The sequence below is a fragment of the Callorhinchus milii genome, unplaced genomic scaffold (assembly GCF_018977255.1).
Source record: "Callorhinchus milii isolate IMCB2004 unplaced genomic scaffold, IMCB_Cmil_1.0 Scaffold32, whole genome shotgun sequence".
Classification (NCBI taxonomy): domain Eukaryota; kingdom Metazoa; phylum Chordata; class Chondrichthyes; order Chimaeriformes; family Callorhinchidae; genus Callorhinchus; species Callorhinchus milii.
Window position 1 is genome coordinate 794,403 of NW_024704773.1, and position 16,420 is coordinate 810,822.

The 16,420-nt window shown below is 40.7% G+C and overlaps 1 protein-coding gene across 3 annotated transcripts in view; it reads left to right on the top strand.

The window, feature by feature from the left end:
- The window catches only part of LOC103182853 (sodium/potassium/calcium exchanger 2), a 182,416-nt gene that overhangs the window by 152,829 nt on the left and 13,167 nt on the right, over positions 1-16,420 (top strand). The gene's annotated exons all lie outside the window — the stretch shown is intronic.

A 16,420-nucleotide genomic window follows, 5' to 3' on the forward strand; every position in this document is an offset into this window, starting at 1 on the left:
GCGCAAGTGGAGCAGGTTTCAGTATGAGATCATTTGGACAACAGTGGTCACAACATCATTAGGTTTAGAGTACTTATGGAAAGGGACAAGCAATCAATTGTGAAGATACTCAACTGAAAGAGGGCTAATTTCAATGAGCTAAAAAGGGACCTAGCCAAGGTGGACTGGAAAGAAAGATTGGCAGGTAAAACAGCTAATGAGCAATGGGAAGCCTTCAAGGAGGAGATAGTTCGGGGACAGAACAAATACATTCCCACCAAGGGGAAAGGCAGGGCATCCAAACCTTCCTGGATGACTAAGAACATTGGGATTAAAATAAAACAGAAAAAGGCTTGTGATAAATGTAAGATCCAAAATACAGAAGATGATCAAATAGAATCTAGAAAGTACAGAGGAGAACTGAAAAAGGAAATAAGAGGGGCAAAGAGACTGTATGAGAAAAATTAGCGGGTAACATAAAAGGTAACTTTAAGGTATTTTATAAGCATATAAAGAATAAAAGGTTAGTCAAAGGTAGGGTGGGTCCAATTAGGGACCAAAGAGGAAATCTTCTTGTGGAGGCATGGCTGAAGTACTGAATGAATACTTTGCATTTGTCTTCACAAAAGAAGAGGATGCAGCCAATACCATAGTATCGGAGAAGAGGGTAGTGAAATTGAATAATCACCGAGAGGAGGTAGTAAAAGTTTGTCAATGCTCAAGGTAGATAAGTCACATGGTCCAGACAGGATGCATCCTAGGTTACTGAGGGAATTAAGGGTGGAAATAATGGAGGCTCTGGCCACAATCTTTCAATCCTCCTTAGACACTGGGGTGGTGCCAGAGGATTGGAGGGTTGCAAATGTTACTTCCCTGTACAAAAAGGGGCAGAAGGATAAACCCGGGAACTACAGGCTAGTCAGCCTAACGTCAATAGTGGGGAAACTTCCAGAGACTACAATCCGGGACAAAATAAATTTTCACCTAGAAAAATATGGGTTGATAAAGGACAGCCAGCACGGATTTGTTAAAGACAAATGTCTAAAGAGCTATCCAATTCAATCCCATTCCTCCGTTCTCTCCCCATAGCCCTGCAAACTTATCCTCCCCAAATAATTATCCACATCTCTCTTAAAAGTTGTTATCGAATCGGCTTTCACCACCCTTTCAGGCATTGCATTCCAGATCCGAACAACAATTTCTCCTCACCTCCCCTCTGTTTCTTTTAACAACTATTTTAAATCGGTGCCCTCGAGTTACCAACCCACCCGCCAGTGAAAACAGTTTCTCCTTGTTCACCCTATTGAATCCTCTCATCATTTTGAAAACATTTATTAAGTATTCTCTTAACCTTCTCTGCTCCAAGGAGAATAATTCTAGCTTTTCCAGACTCTCCTGATAACTGAAGCGCCTCATTCCTGGTACCATCCTCGTAAATCTCCTTTGCACCCTCTCCAATGCCTTGACATGCTTCCTAAAATGTGGTCCAAGAACTGAACACAGTCTCTAGCTGAGGCCTAACCAGTGCTTTGTACAGCTTTATCATAACTTCCTGACTTTTGTATTCTATGCTCCTATTTATAAAGTCTTGTATCCCGTATGCATTTTTAACAGCTTTATCTACCTGTTCTGCCACCTTCAAAGATTTACTTATATGAACCGCCAGGTCTCTCTGTTCCTTCACCCACTTTATGATTGTACCATCAGCTTATATTGCCTCTCTTCATTCTTCCCCCAAAAATGCATCACTTTGCATTTCTCCACATTAAACTTCATCTGCCACATGTCTGCCCATTTTACTAGTCTGTCTATGTCCATTTGCAGTCTGATACTATCCTCCTCACTGTACGTTTCCTAGCTTAGTATCATCTGCAAACTTGGAAATTGTACTCCCAATACCCAAGTCCAGGTCATTTATACAGATCAAAAACAGCAGTGGTCCCAATACTGATCCCTGGGGGACACCACTGCACACTTCCTTCCAGTCAGAAAAACAACCGTTCACCACCACTCTCTGCTTTCTGTCTCTCAGCCAGTTCTGTATTCATGCTGCCCTGTCCCTTTAATACATAAGACACTAATGCTCCACAACTGCTAAGATATCAGCTGATGTCTTGAAGAGTTTGTTTTGAACATCAGTTTAGGTAAGAGATTTTCCATATCACACATTGGTCCTTGAATTAACTGCTTTCTGCAAAAGCCTCCAATTAGTTTCCTCTCAGACGCTATCACATTTTTGGTCTGGAAGGCAGTTTCCAATTTATCAAATCCTTTCATAATCTTAATTACCTCTATTAGAGCACCTCTCGTTCGTCTGAACTCTAGAGAGAAAGTCTCCAAACTGTCTAAGGTTTCTTGATAGCTGTTTCCACTCTTCTCTGGTAACATCCTTGTAAATCTACATTGTACCTTCTCGAGGCCAGTGACTAGAGCTATAACAGTATTCCAAAAAAGTGTCCATTTTAACTACCCTGCTGAAAAAAAGACAGATTTCTCAGACCGATTTTTTATTATTATTATTATTATTATTAATTTGTTGTGTGCATAGAAAACAGGAAGTGACATCACGGTGACCCAATGACCCGGGAAACTGACACTTTTCTTTAGTCCGGGAATAGTGTAAGTCATTTGCACGCATGTGAAGTCAATCCCATTTTTGTATTAATTATTTCAAACCCTCTTGATAACACAGGTTAGGATTTTATGCATCTCAAACCCAGGGCTGGACTGGATTCTTCCTCTGGTATTCTTTATGAATGGCCACTATTGGCGGAATAACAAGTGAGGAGCATCCAGCCTAGCAGCATAGTGCAGGCTGGTTGAGAAAAGGCAAGTTTATTGAAGCCTCCCTCCTTGAAAAGTCATTGTTTCACACATCTGAGCCCTCGTCCTCCGGAGACAACATTCCCTCATTGTCGAATAGAAGATGGTAACATTCCCAACATTGTCAAATGGAAGACAGTAAAAAGATCTGTGGGAGGGAGTTTTTCCAAAAGGTACAAATTGAGCTATAGTTACTCATCTCCACTACCTTTTGGAAATAGTACTTGTATGGAGTATACGTGCCTTAGTTCTTAATTCCTGTATGCAGTAGCTTGAATTTTCTGTATTGAACTTCACTTGAAATTCCTTGAATTTCAGGACAGACACCAGAAAGCATTCTGTTACCCAGAGGGTAATTATCAAATGGAGCCGGTTACCAATTGGACTGACGTGGCTTCTTCACTCGAACATCTCTTGTGATTTTGTGATCTTGTGCAGTACCTTGTTAACGTGAGACTATTCTCAAAAAGGCTAATCCATTACTGGGATGTGTCTCGAGGGCCTATGATTATAAACTATAATTTCACCCTGCCGGCCTCATTAGCTGTTCCTCAACTGGAGTATAATGTGCAATTTTGGACGACCTTTCTGCAAGAGGACATCAATGTATTGGAAAAGTTTCAGACAGATGATTTCTTTACTTAAATCTCTAAATTCCAAAGGCTTTTGTTTCCTTTGCCAGAAACAAAATTGAGCACTGAGCTGAGCCAGCTTTTTATGAGGGAGTGATATTGTAAATGTGCGAAGGTCATTTAACCTTTATTGCAAAACCAAATAAGGTAAGTATAGAATTAACTTCCAGTGAAGCAGCAGATGAGAAGAATTCTTCCCATAGAGCAGTAGATGAGCCTGGACCATCTGGATTGCAAGGCACCCACAGCTCCAGCAGCTATTCACACCACCACTCCCGCTGTACTCAGCACTGCACAGTGACAGAGACACCTATACTGCCAACACCACCAGCTTGCACCTAGGAATGCTTTTTTTATATAGTTCTTTTCATGTAGAATGGAAGTCTCAAAGCACCTAGCACTTATGCTGGAGGGCACTGAGCACCGAGAAGAGAAAGTTGGGATGTTTAAGCAAAAGCTTAAAAAAAAGAGATGACAACAGCTTCTAGGTGGGGGGGTGGAGAAATTGTTCAATAATTCTTATACCCACCATCTCACCATCTAGGAGCTCTGGATCTTTGCAAAACACCAGCATTTTGTTTCAATGTTAGAAAAATGTACATTTATTTCTAAGAGTTATGAATGCCTGTCCTCAGAGAGCAAATTAAGTTGATTCCCTCTGATTTTTTCCAAACTAAAGGAGAAAATGGCATCATAAATTATCTACGTTGAGCGAGCCTATTTCTTTCCCGTCAATCTCTGAGCATAGCCATATGACACAAAGAAACAATCCAGCCATGAAAGAATATTACTTTGACCCTGGGGAATAATGAAAAAAAATGCTCCTATCTTTCTCAAGGCATGATAGAGACAGGCGAAAGCTCAGGTAGAAGATAATAGCTGACAATGAGAGTCACTGAAGGAAACTTATCTCAAGAAGAACTCCCATGGAGTCCTGTAATGTATTGGTTAGAGCAGTCACCTTGCAAGCGAGAGGATCTAGGTTTGATTCCTGGGCGAGGCGAAACCTTAGGCACGTTTCCTTACTCCACACACCTCTGTTTGCGAGCAGTAAGTTAGTCAATTGGCAGATCACTTTTTTGGGGTAATAATCCCTCCAAAAAAATAATAATAATAATAATTCAGTCAATCAATCCATGACTGTTTGTGCACAATTGGCTGCGGCATTTTGCCCACAAAATATACAGTCAATTCGCTTTACTCTATATTCTGTGAAGTGCTTAGAGACATCTCAATGATGTGATAAGGTGCTATATCAAATGCAAGTATTTTTATATTATTATAGATCAATTTGCCCAAATGACTTCAAAGCTCAGGTCAAAACTTCTCCACTGATTTGGAAATCAACCTTCACCACTGTAACAATGGGAAACATTGAAATCACCTTCTGGGAAAAGAGGCATCTCTAGTTGGGATAGTTAGGAATGTTATTCAAAATCTCAAGTTGCTGACCTGATGCTTTAGACTTGTGTTTATATTGTGTTTATGGGAATAAGAGCACTGGACTCTGAGCCAGGTCATACAGTAATTTCTTCCCAGTAATAACCAATTGTACACTGAAGCCAGGCTTGATCATTCAAATATTTCAGATTTATCATCATTGGAGAAATGTTACATAATATTTATGATTTGTCAGAGTGTCAGACAGCAGAAATCAAATCCTGTGTGAGTATGAAGCTGTGTTTATAGGTTTTATAAGGGTGACATTCACCCAGACACAGACTCAAAACATCACACTTGATGGGTCAATCATAAAAAGCGCTATATCAAATGCAAGGATTATTATTATTATAATCAAAATATTTAAGAGGGAGGTAAATGAATATTTGGTAGGCAGGGAATCAAGGAACCTCATAGTCTATTTTGACATTTCAGTGCATTATTGGGGAGCACTGCATTGTTGAAAGTGCCGTCATTCAAGTGAGATGTTAAACTGAAGGCTTGTCTGCCTACTCAGATGGATGTTAAAGATCCCATGACAATATTTCAAACTGGTAGTTTCTACTGTCAGAGTGGCTCAGTTAGTAACACTCTCGCCTCAAAAGGCTATGGCTTCAATCTCCACATTGGGACTCTGAACCCATCACAGTTGAGGCTGACCCTCCAATGCAGTGATGAGGGTCTTCTGCAAACCTTGAGATGCTGACCTTTGGATGAGACTTAAACCGCTACCATATGAAACTGTACAACACCGCTTGACATTTGAAGCTTAGGATCAACTATACATTAAGAGTTTGCATTTGGGTCATGAGTTTGCGTGTGCAGCTGTACAAGATTAGTTTATATTGGCAGTGTAGCATGTTTATTTTGGGCTTGTTAAGTTGTTTAGTTAGGGAGTGATGTGTTTTCTTAGGACAAAAAAAACGGTTCTTCTTGTTTAACCCTAACCCTAAACCTGCTCCTAAATTAATTCAGCTGGGAGGTGTTTTGTAAAGGAATGTACAAATCTACTTTGCTTCCTCCAGTACCAACTCCAGTCTGCCAGTGTTCTATCACCTTCTCTGGCAGACATCAGGACCTGGATGAGTGCAGACTTCCTACAGCTGAATGTGAACAAGACGGAAGCCATACTTCTTGGCTCCCGTCAACGTCTTCACTCCTGTGGATCTGAACTCCTTGGGCTCTCCCTCACACTCACTGAACCAGTGTGCAATCTAGGTGTCCGATTCCACTCTCAGCTGTCCTTCCTCACCCATATCCGGTCCCTGACCTTCTTCCACCTCCGCCACATTGCCCGCCTCCCACCGTACCTTACTCCAAATGCAGCCGAAACCCTCGTGTATGTGTTTGTCACCTCCCGCCTGGATTACTCAAACGCACTCCTCGCCGGTCTCCCCAGCTCCACTATTCAAAAGATCCAGCTCATTCAGAACTCTGCTGCCCGCATACTGACCCGGACCAATCTCCATACCCACATTTCACCAGTTCTGGCCGGGGGTCACTGGCTCCCCATTATCAAACAGATCGATTTCAAGATCCTCACACTTGTGTTCAAATCCATCACTCTCTAGCACCTCCCTACCTCTCCGACCTCCTCGCTCCCCAATCGACCACCCGGCGCCTCCACTCGACTTGCACCGGCCTCCTGCTCAACCCTCGCACCCTCCACTCCACCATCGAAAGTCACGCTTACAGCCACTGTACCCCGAAACTCTGGAACACTCTCACTCAGTCCCTCTGCCTTGCCCCCTCTCTCCCATTTTTAAAGTTCGCGTGAAAACCTTCCACTTCAACCATGCTTACGGCCACCTCCCCCCACCGAGTCAGGCTCTGCCACTATTAAGTGCTCTGAGACGCTACCCTGCACGGAGGGTGGAAACAAAATAAAATAAGGTCATTAATACCATGAAACAGTGGATCCTGCCACAGAACATAGTTTGTGTCTGGGTATATGCCACCTTTGTACTGTATAACCTATAAACACAGCTTCATATCCACACAGGATTTCTGCTGTAATGACACACTGACACTCTGACAAATATTGAACATCAGTTAACATTTCCCCCGTGCTGACAACTCTGAAACCTTTGAGTGGGTTGAGCCTAGCTTCAGTGCACAATTGGTTATTACAAGGAACGAAGCAGTGTTTATAGGTTATACAATATATAGGTGGCGTACACCCATAAACAAACTACGGTCTGTGATAACATCACCAGTGATAAATATCACATCGGCCAAATAAAATGCAGTGCAAAACAGTCAATAATGATCACTAGCTTCAGCTCAGGGGTTAACCTCTGGAGATCACTATTGACTGCAATGTTTGGTTCCCCTGTCATATGTTTAATTCTCTTGCCTCACTGGAAGGATCTACCATTTCACATCATTGATTTTATTGTAACTTGTTTACATGCTAAGTTACCCTTGCCACCCCCTGTAGTTATTGGACTTCTGAAAACCCAGTATAGTATTGACAAAGAAATAGGGCCCAAGTCTTTTGATGTTAACTGTGTGTCACTGACAAATCTTAAACATTTCCCCAGTGCTGACAACTCTGAATCTCTGAAACCTTTGAGTGGGTCGAGCCTGGCTTCAGTATACAATTGGTTATTACAGAGAAGAAAGGTTATATACTGCAAGAGCTGAAGTGTATTCCTAAATAAAGCCAATCCAGAAATGATAAAGAAAATGTTGATCGTTATGTCATAAGCCTGACCCAACTTTACTTGACCCATTAAGCACCTACTGCTAATCACGCTATCTCAATGCAAACATTCTCAATTGGAACAAATAACCAAGATTTTGGATTAGATCACACAAGGGGAATTAGGATTGTGCTTGTTAAGTGAGGTCACTAGTTTGTGTTAGCAAAATCCTGGCAATGTGCAAAAGTGTAAAATCTGCCTGTGCTGCATTCCTCTGAAGTATTGTGGAACAAATTGCTTACCTTTCCAATTTGATGACTAACTGCAGTGTTGCTGTATAATTGATACCTCATGGGGAGTTTATCTTCCAATTGCCAGTCAGAAATGATAAAGCAACTGTTGATTGTTATCTCATAAATCTGATATTCATTGAGACAATAGGCCATTCAGCAGCCAATGCAAATAACTCATTGCAAACACTTTCAACTGGAACAAATAATACTGAGGAGATGAGAAATCAGCTTTCCGTGCCTTGTTCTTGCAGGATACTGGTTGTGGGGCAATGGATGACAAGATTGCAAGAGTTCAGATGGTATCCCAATCTGTGAGGGCGTATCCCGATCAGTTGAACCCTGGCACAGCAATGCTCTTCAACACATCCCGTATGGTTTATATTTATGTGTAGTGACGATATACTTGTGATTTGGAACCAAAAGGTGTGATTTGGGTGTCATGTAGGTTATTTGGATAATGACTCAAAGAAGTGTTCAGCACCCACCACATCAGTAATGCCAGACATTTCTTGGTACGTTTGAAACTGTAATCCAATCTTTAGATGACAAAACACTCTCAAGGTTTATGATCAATCTGACATTCTCGGTGGGGCATTTCCAGAGAGGGAACTAGGATCATCTTGGTAACATGACAGGATGGTAAAAACCTGGTGTCAAAATTCTGTGTCGCAATATTTGCAGTTCTCACAATCCTTATAAGTGTGAGGTATTTCCATAACAGTGCTGTAAGCATCACAAAATCACATCAGAAGTTTGGATGAAGAAGGCCCCATGATCCAGGTTGCCCATCCAGTCTTTTCAACAGCAGACGAACATGTTTCGCCGAGACCAAAGGGGTCTTGCAGAAAACATTGAGAGATTCATTCCTGGAGTGGAGTCCTGTAGCATATTGGTTAGACCACTTGCCTCGAAAGTGAGAGGACCTGGGTTTGATTCCCGGGCAGAGGGAAACATCAGGCAAGTTTCCTTATTCCACATGCCTCTGTTTTACCTAGCAGTAAGTAGGAACTCGGTTATTAGTCGATTGGCGGATCACTTTTCCGGGGGTAATAATAAATAAATAATAATAAAAATAATTTGGTCACTCAATCCACAACTGTTTGTGGGACACTGCTGTACACTTTTGGCTACCGCGTTTCGCCCACAAAATATATAGTCAATTCACTTTACAATATATTCTGTGAAGCACTTTAAAGACGTGATAAAGCTCTATATCAAATGCAAGGATTATAATATATTATTCCATCACAAAAAAAACTTCTGAAGATTTATAAAGCTGTACTGAATTCTTAGGGCTCGAGTGACATTTATAAATTATTTGAGCTATGTCCTGTAGTTCACAAGGTCACCTGAGCCCTTTAATTGTGAACACAGCTGTGCAACCCCCCCCCCACCACCCACCCCGAGGTTTGTGTTAGTCTATTTGTAATAGCTGCAGTGAACCAGAGGAAATGTTAGCTTCATGATATGAACTGTGGCATCCATAATTTAGAGAGTGTAGAAGGACAAAGATGTCAGGACTTTCAGATGTCTCTATTGTGGAGGATTACAGAAAATGCTTGCATATTATTAATATTAAACAAACACATCTTGTATCAAAGCAATATTTATTCTGTTCTTCTTATTTCCAAATTGTCTTGGGGTTATGGTAAACCGCAGAGAAAAAAGATAGCATGGATATTCAGTAATTATTGAATGATCTGTAAATTAATCCTGTGACTTTAAACTTTTTTGGAGGGGTTGAGAGAGAAAAATCCTGCTGTATACGTACGTGATCATTTCCTCTATCTTACGAAGACGTTTTTCTTTAAATAGATGGTGTACTTGTTCAAAGTACAGATCATCTTACAAAAAGAGCAGACCAAGCATTATAGGAACATTTTACTTTTACAAAAGCCAGATTTGAAATCCATGATTCCTTAAATCTTCTTCATTATGACTATTATTGAAAATGTTTCATGATGCAGCTGGTATTAAGCTGTGTCACTCAGGAATTTTTTTTAAAAAGCTAACCCAAATTACAATAGAAGTCTGAAATAGTAATGGATAAATTCCACATAAATCAAAATGAAGTAGATAAATGTTTGGATTACTAAATATAATCTTTTTGAAATCCAAATAAACATGCACACATACCACAGGATAATTAGATCAGGATCCCCAACCTGCATATTAAATGATTATATAAATGTAAGTTTTCAAACATAAGTATTATGTTCCGTGGTTAAGCTATGTTCCTCTTCCAGATTAACTAGGACATGACATATTTAGGTCAAAGCTTTGAGGCTTTGAAACACTGCAGGCTCTTTTACGTTGCGCATATTCAGACCATAAAGTTATGAAAAATAGCAATGTGTTATTCCATTTCTCTATTTAAAATAATACTACTCAAAAATCATATAATACAACAGTTTGTATTTAGATAGCACCTTTCGCACAGAATAATGTCTCAAGCTGCTCAAGATCAGCACCTCCAACTAATAATCTAATAATAATAAACTAATGAACCATGGCTCAATAGGAAGGGATGTGCACCCGAGTTGTGGGCATAAGAATTAGGAGCGGGAGTAGGCCATTCGGCCCCTCGAGCCTACCCCGCCATTCGATAAGATCATGGCTGATCTTCAGACCTAACTCTAATTACCTGCCCTATCCCCATATCCCCTCATCCCTCTATTTTTCAAAAGCCTTGAAGATGTTCAAGGACTGAGCATCGACAGCCTTCTGGGGTAGTGAATTCCATAAATTCACTACCCTCTAAGTGAAGAAATGTTTCCTCAACTCTGTTCTAAAAGGCTGACCCTTAATTTTAAGACCGTGATCCATGGTTATAGATTCTCCTATCAGGGGAAACAGACCCTCAGTGTCTACTTATCTAGCCCTTTAAGAATCGTATATGTTTCAATAAGATCTCCCCTAATTCCTCTATATTCTAGAGAATACAGCCCTAGTTTATTCAGCCTATCCTCATAGGTCAGTCCCCTCATCCCAGGAACTAACCAAGTGAATCTACACTGCACCCCTTCTCAGGCAAGTATGTCCTTTTTTAAATAAGGAGACCAAAACCGCACACAATACTCTAGGTGCGGTCTCACCAAGGCCCTATACAGTTGCAGCAAGACTTCCCTACTCTTGTACTCCAAACCTTTTGCAATGAACGCTAACATGCCATTCGCCTTCTTAGTTGCTTGCTGCACCTGCAAACTAGCTTTTTGGGACTAGTGTAGAAGGACACCCAAATCCCTCTGAACACTAACACTATCAAATCTCTCCCCCTCTAGAAAATAATCTGTTTTTCTATTTTTTCTACCTAGGTGAATAACTTCACACTTCCCCACATTAAATTCCATCTGCCACTTACTCGCCCACTCCCCTAGCCTATCTATATCCAACAATCCAAACAGCATTGCTCTTACATGTTTTATGCTGAGTTGTGTTGCCCACCAGGAAGTTTGCAGGAAGTTCCTGGTACCTGCAATCCATCTAATGAGGGCTCAAACCCACGCTTGTCAGATGTCAAATGTCCAACTACTGACTATTCTCCTGGGGGGCTGGGGGAGGAGAGTAAGTAAGGTCTCCTTGGAGCTGAACTGTCTCCTAGGTGACATGTTTGGTAAAAGGCCCCTGTTGCATCCAGGCAATTCCTGAACCAGGCAGGTCCCCAGTATTCCAGGGAACTGCTGTTGACAGCACAGCCAACCTGACAGGAATTGGAAGAGCAGACCAGTCACTAGGGGCAGGGAATCTTCCCATTCAGCTGTTAACTCTGCAAGCCAAAGCCCTAATGGGTAGTGTTGGACAAGCGGCAGGATAGCTTGTCAGACAATGCTTTCTATGACAAGCTATGCAGTTTTAGCTGGTAGACTCTTAATGCTATACACAAACATAAGGAATACTATCATTATTAAACTGCAGTAATCCATATGTTGTTTCATATTGCAAAACTTTATTCTTACTTTGAGTTCATGGAAGGCTACAAAATGCTGTTGGAGTTGACATTGAAGTAAAATTTGCAATGTTTTTAAAGTCTTCACTGTGATAATTAACGCTGTGTGAATTAATGATTTTTTTAGTGTTTGATCTCTCGTCTGTTCCTGACCATGCCATCGGCCACCCCCCTTCCCCTCCCCTCCCTTCTCCCCCAAACCCCCCTCCCCGACCCCAGCTTGAGTCTGAAATGCTGTACACTGCCCAGCGCCTTGGGACGTCCTCCCGACATGAAAGGCGCTATACAAATGTAATCTTGTTGTTGTTGTTGATAGGCCAGCGCTCGCCATGATCACTACTATTATTTTTTGTATAGCTTCTGCAAGGAGAAATTATCCTTTTAACTCCCAGAGGCTCAATCCTCTCCTTCGAGTCTTCTTTCAGTCATGTTAGCCCTACTGATTGTTGAATGTTATTTCTAGCCAGTAGCTATCATTGGAAAAATAAATCAATCCTCTCACCTTTAGCAGTAGGTCAATGCAGAGAGTCTTAAAACGCACACCATCTTTCTTACAACTTCACTGCCTGTGAGTCTGGTCTCCTTTTTTTTGTTTTCCCATTTGCTTTCTGTAGGGAAAAATATACCGGACAAAACATGCTTAATAGTTAAAAAACATGGATTTAATAAAATGAAACAAAGCAGAATTCTGATATCATTCTGTTCCAAGATGTAGGTCTATCAATGGCCTATCACTAAAACTAGGCTTCTTTTTGTTACATAACAGGAAATCTCATTAGAAACATGTAACACTTAGGTCAGCACATGATAAGACTTGAAAGAATGCTCACAACATTGAAAATTGGCCTGGAGAAGTTAGTGGCACTGTCAGTAAGATTAATAAATAATCCTTGCATTAGATATAGTATCTTATCAGATCGTCAAGACATCTCAAAGCATTTAACAGAATATACTGCAAGCTAAATTTACTGTATATTTTACGGGCAAAACAGAGCAGCCAATTGCGCACAGCAGTGTCCCACAAACAGTCATGGATTGACCAATTTTTTTTGAGGGATTATTACCCCCGGTTAGTGATCCGCCATTAAATGAAAATTGGGAAAGTGTAGATTTCATAACAGACACAGTGAGATTTCCCTGCATGCATGGAACTCTCAGCAATTGGCTTCAGATACTCTTAAACGTGCTGGTGGATTTCTGCGTTGGATGGTAATTTTTCTTGATTTTGCTTTGTTCCTTGGATACAGTAGATGCTGCTGGTTTTTCAACGAATATTTCACTTCTTCCAGTCACTCTTCTGATTGACTTCACAATGTGATATATAATGATTGCAGAAAATTACAAAAGCATGACTCTGCTCTGAGTACTTCAAAAGATATTTAGGATTGACTCTGTAACTCTAGGTTTCTATTTACACTATTTTAAGCATCTTGATCTCTCCAATTTTATGTAATTTCAATGTACGGTTCGAAATAACTGACCTGAATAATCAACCTTGAGTTCCTATAAATTACTGAGATGTGGCAATAAGTTTACTGCACTCGTCTAAGTTGAGAGCTGCCTCTCAGCACTATGGGTGGGACTTGGTGCAAAGGCTTCAGTCCTACTGGCAGTGCCCTGTGGTCCCAGGGGTGCCTACCTGGTTGATCGAGTGCTGGAATGGTAATCAAATCCAACAACATTTGTAAAATTTTGTTTTTAGAAGTTTTAAAGATGACAAGTGAAGTTGGTGGTGACCTGATGACCCTGAAGTCGGCCATTTTTATTCTAGCCTTGGAAGCTAAAGACGTCACTTCCTGTTTTATTCCCATGCAGCAAGACAGGACGTAGTGTCAACAAGTGACATAATGAACTGGAAGTCTGCCATTTTAGCATGAATAGTCAGCTAGTATGCAGGCAGTGAGTGGGCTGGCTGCAAACATGCCCAATGAATGGGCGTCCCCATTCAAGGCTACAATATTTTCATTCAAATGCAATTGTTTGCAATAATTTGGTTGTTATAATAATTTCTGCATTTGAAATAACGCTTATAATAACACAGTGTACTTCAGAGGTAATTGTTGTTTAAGTGAATTTGTAGACAAACGTAACATCCAATTTGCACACAGCAATCTCCAACAAAATAGCCTTGAATGGTCAATTTATCTGGGAGATTGTTAATCAGGACACCGAGAGACACTCCCTTGCCTTTTCGAGTAGTGTCAAGGGATCTTTAACTTCCACCTGAGCGAACAGAAGGGTCTTTGGTTTAACATCTCACCCAAAGGATAACATCTGCCATTGGGGTGGAGTGGCAGCCTAGATTGTGAAGTCAAAATCCTGAAGTGGAATTTGAACACTTTTTTAATCAATCCCACGACATTCTGACTCAGAGGCAAGTGTGCTACCAAATGAGCCATGCGACATACACTTCACATGATCCATTTTTCAGCTCTATAAATCAGCAACAAGCTTTCCAGAGGCCGATTTTCTCCCAACGTATTAATTCTGGAATTGCCTTTGAGTCACTTAGTTCTGACATTTAACACTGTGTTTCTGATGGTCAGAACAGAATTCCTACTGTTCACATATCAGAACAAATCAAACTGTAGCTGGGATAAATTATGGGTGCTCGTTAAAACTGCAAAAGAAGAAGTGGCGTTGGTTTTATGAACTGAATGTAATATTAGCCATAAAAATAGCTTAACCCAGAGCATTCAGACACAGATTGTTGTTAGGCTCAAATCAATAGGTCTTTCCAGCATTGCTATATTATTCAGCTCCTCATCAGGCAAACGTGTCCTGGTTAAAATCAACCAGACAGCGGTCAGCCGTATTATTCTGTCTACATGTTGACCTTATATCGTATGGGAGAGGAGGGGGGGGGGGTGGGGGGTGGTCTCAAGCACCAAATTCTTCCCGCTATCTCAGCCTGAAAGAACATTTTGTCTTAAAACTTTAAATTGCCCCAAACTGTGGAAAATTCTTAGATTTAGTCTTAAATCGGAAGACGGTTTTCCTCATTTCTTAAAGTGACCTTTCTTAAAGAGAGATTTTTTAAAAAGGCTGTGTGTTCATCAATGTTTAAAAATATTACAGATTTGCAGGCTAAGACTATGCAGAATTTTAGGGTTCAGATGATGTGTGGATAGCTTTATCAGTTGCAGGGATAATCAAGTACTCTTCCGTACACATGTTACAATAGGAGGGTTGTATTGGTAATGATTACATTGCAAAATCCTTGAATGCAGCAGGCAAGTTGCATTCTGATCCATCTGCTCCTTCTCTGGAGTCATCCCTTGAGTTAAGTGAAGTGAGCACTATACCAATGCCAGTGACAGCAGGCACTTGTGCAGTGCTGCTAGAATCAATGAAGGTCTGACTCTCAAGTCGGAGCCTTCAACTCAGCAATTTTACTTAGAATCAAGTGAGCAGAGATTTCAATGTTACCTCTGTTTGTTGAGTTAAGCCAGTAACCCAAGAGTCAACATTAAAAAGTTCAGGAGACTGTGCAAGGATTACTTGCAAGACAACAAACCCACACAAGCAATGATTTCAATCAAATTAGTTCTTTACAACAACAACAAATTACACTTGTATAGAACCTGTCACATCAGGAGGACATCCTGAGGTGCTGGATGGTATAAATTTACTGAGAATAAATGGAATCAAACGTACATAATAAAATCTCAATCAAAGTACAGCCAAGTATAGTAGCAACAATTCTATACTATGATAGTATAATAAAGTAGCAACTAACATAACGATGGGAATGATCAGTTACCTTCTCTGGGAAGATTTGACACTAAGACTGTAATCCTAGCTTCCCTCCAGACTCTCGTTCACCAAAATTATCTAAACTTCCATCTTTTATACCACAAAGTCAGTCCCTTGCAGGAAAAAACAGAGTTCAACGGTTGTTTTGCCCAATCACAGTTCAAAGTTGAATTGTCCAATCATATTTTGGAACTGTTCTGACTGATTGACTTATTACACCTTGATCATTTGTGTTCTCATCAAGGAAGAATGTGGTCCAAGGATCTATCTCCTTATTGTATCCTGGCCCTTTGACAACTCTTTTCTCAACACATAATCGCTTGCTCAGAGTGATTTGGGATGATTTTGAAGAAGTTGGTGGGGAAGGGAGGACAGGGGATGCACAAGTTGCCAGACAGGGAGAGGGCAGACTTGTTTTGCAATGTGACAATATCATCGGTAACAATTATCACATCACAAGTCACATTTTTCATCCCCTATGTTTCTGAGGCAAATTGGTTTGCTGTCTTGTATTGGAGCAATCTGTGTTTTTGTTTTTCATTCATGGTTAATAATCCTTTCCAATTTCAGCTGGTGATGGAGCTTAGGTCAATGAGATAACCACAAAAGCAGATTGCATTAAAAAGCTCATGATAATAACTTCAGCCAAACGATCTGTAGGATCTTTAGTGCACTAGATTGCAAGACTGGCATAGCAAATTGAATGCTTCAATAGTCGTCATAAATATCAGGCTACAATACCGAAAGAATTTTGACCCTCATTTAATTATCGAGCGGTAGATGTTATCGCAATCAGTACAGTTTTTTGATCCATGGCCTTTCATTTACATTCCCTTTTCAGGAAATATCAGTCCCCATTTCTGCTGGGGCCACAAAAACAATTACTCAGTCATTGTGAATGATGGA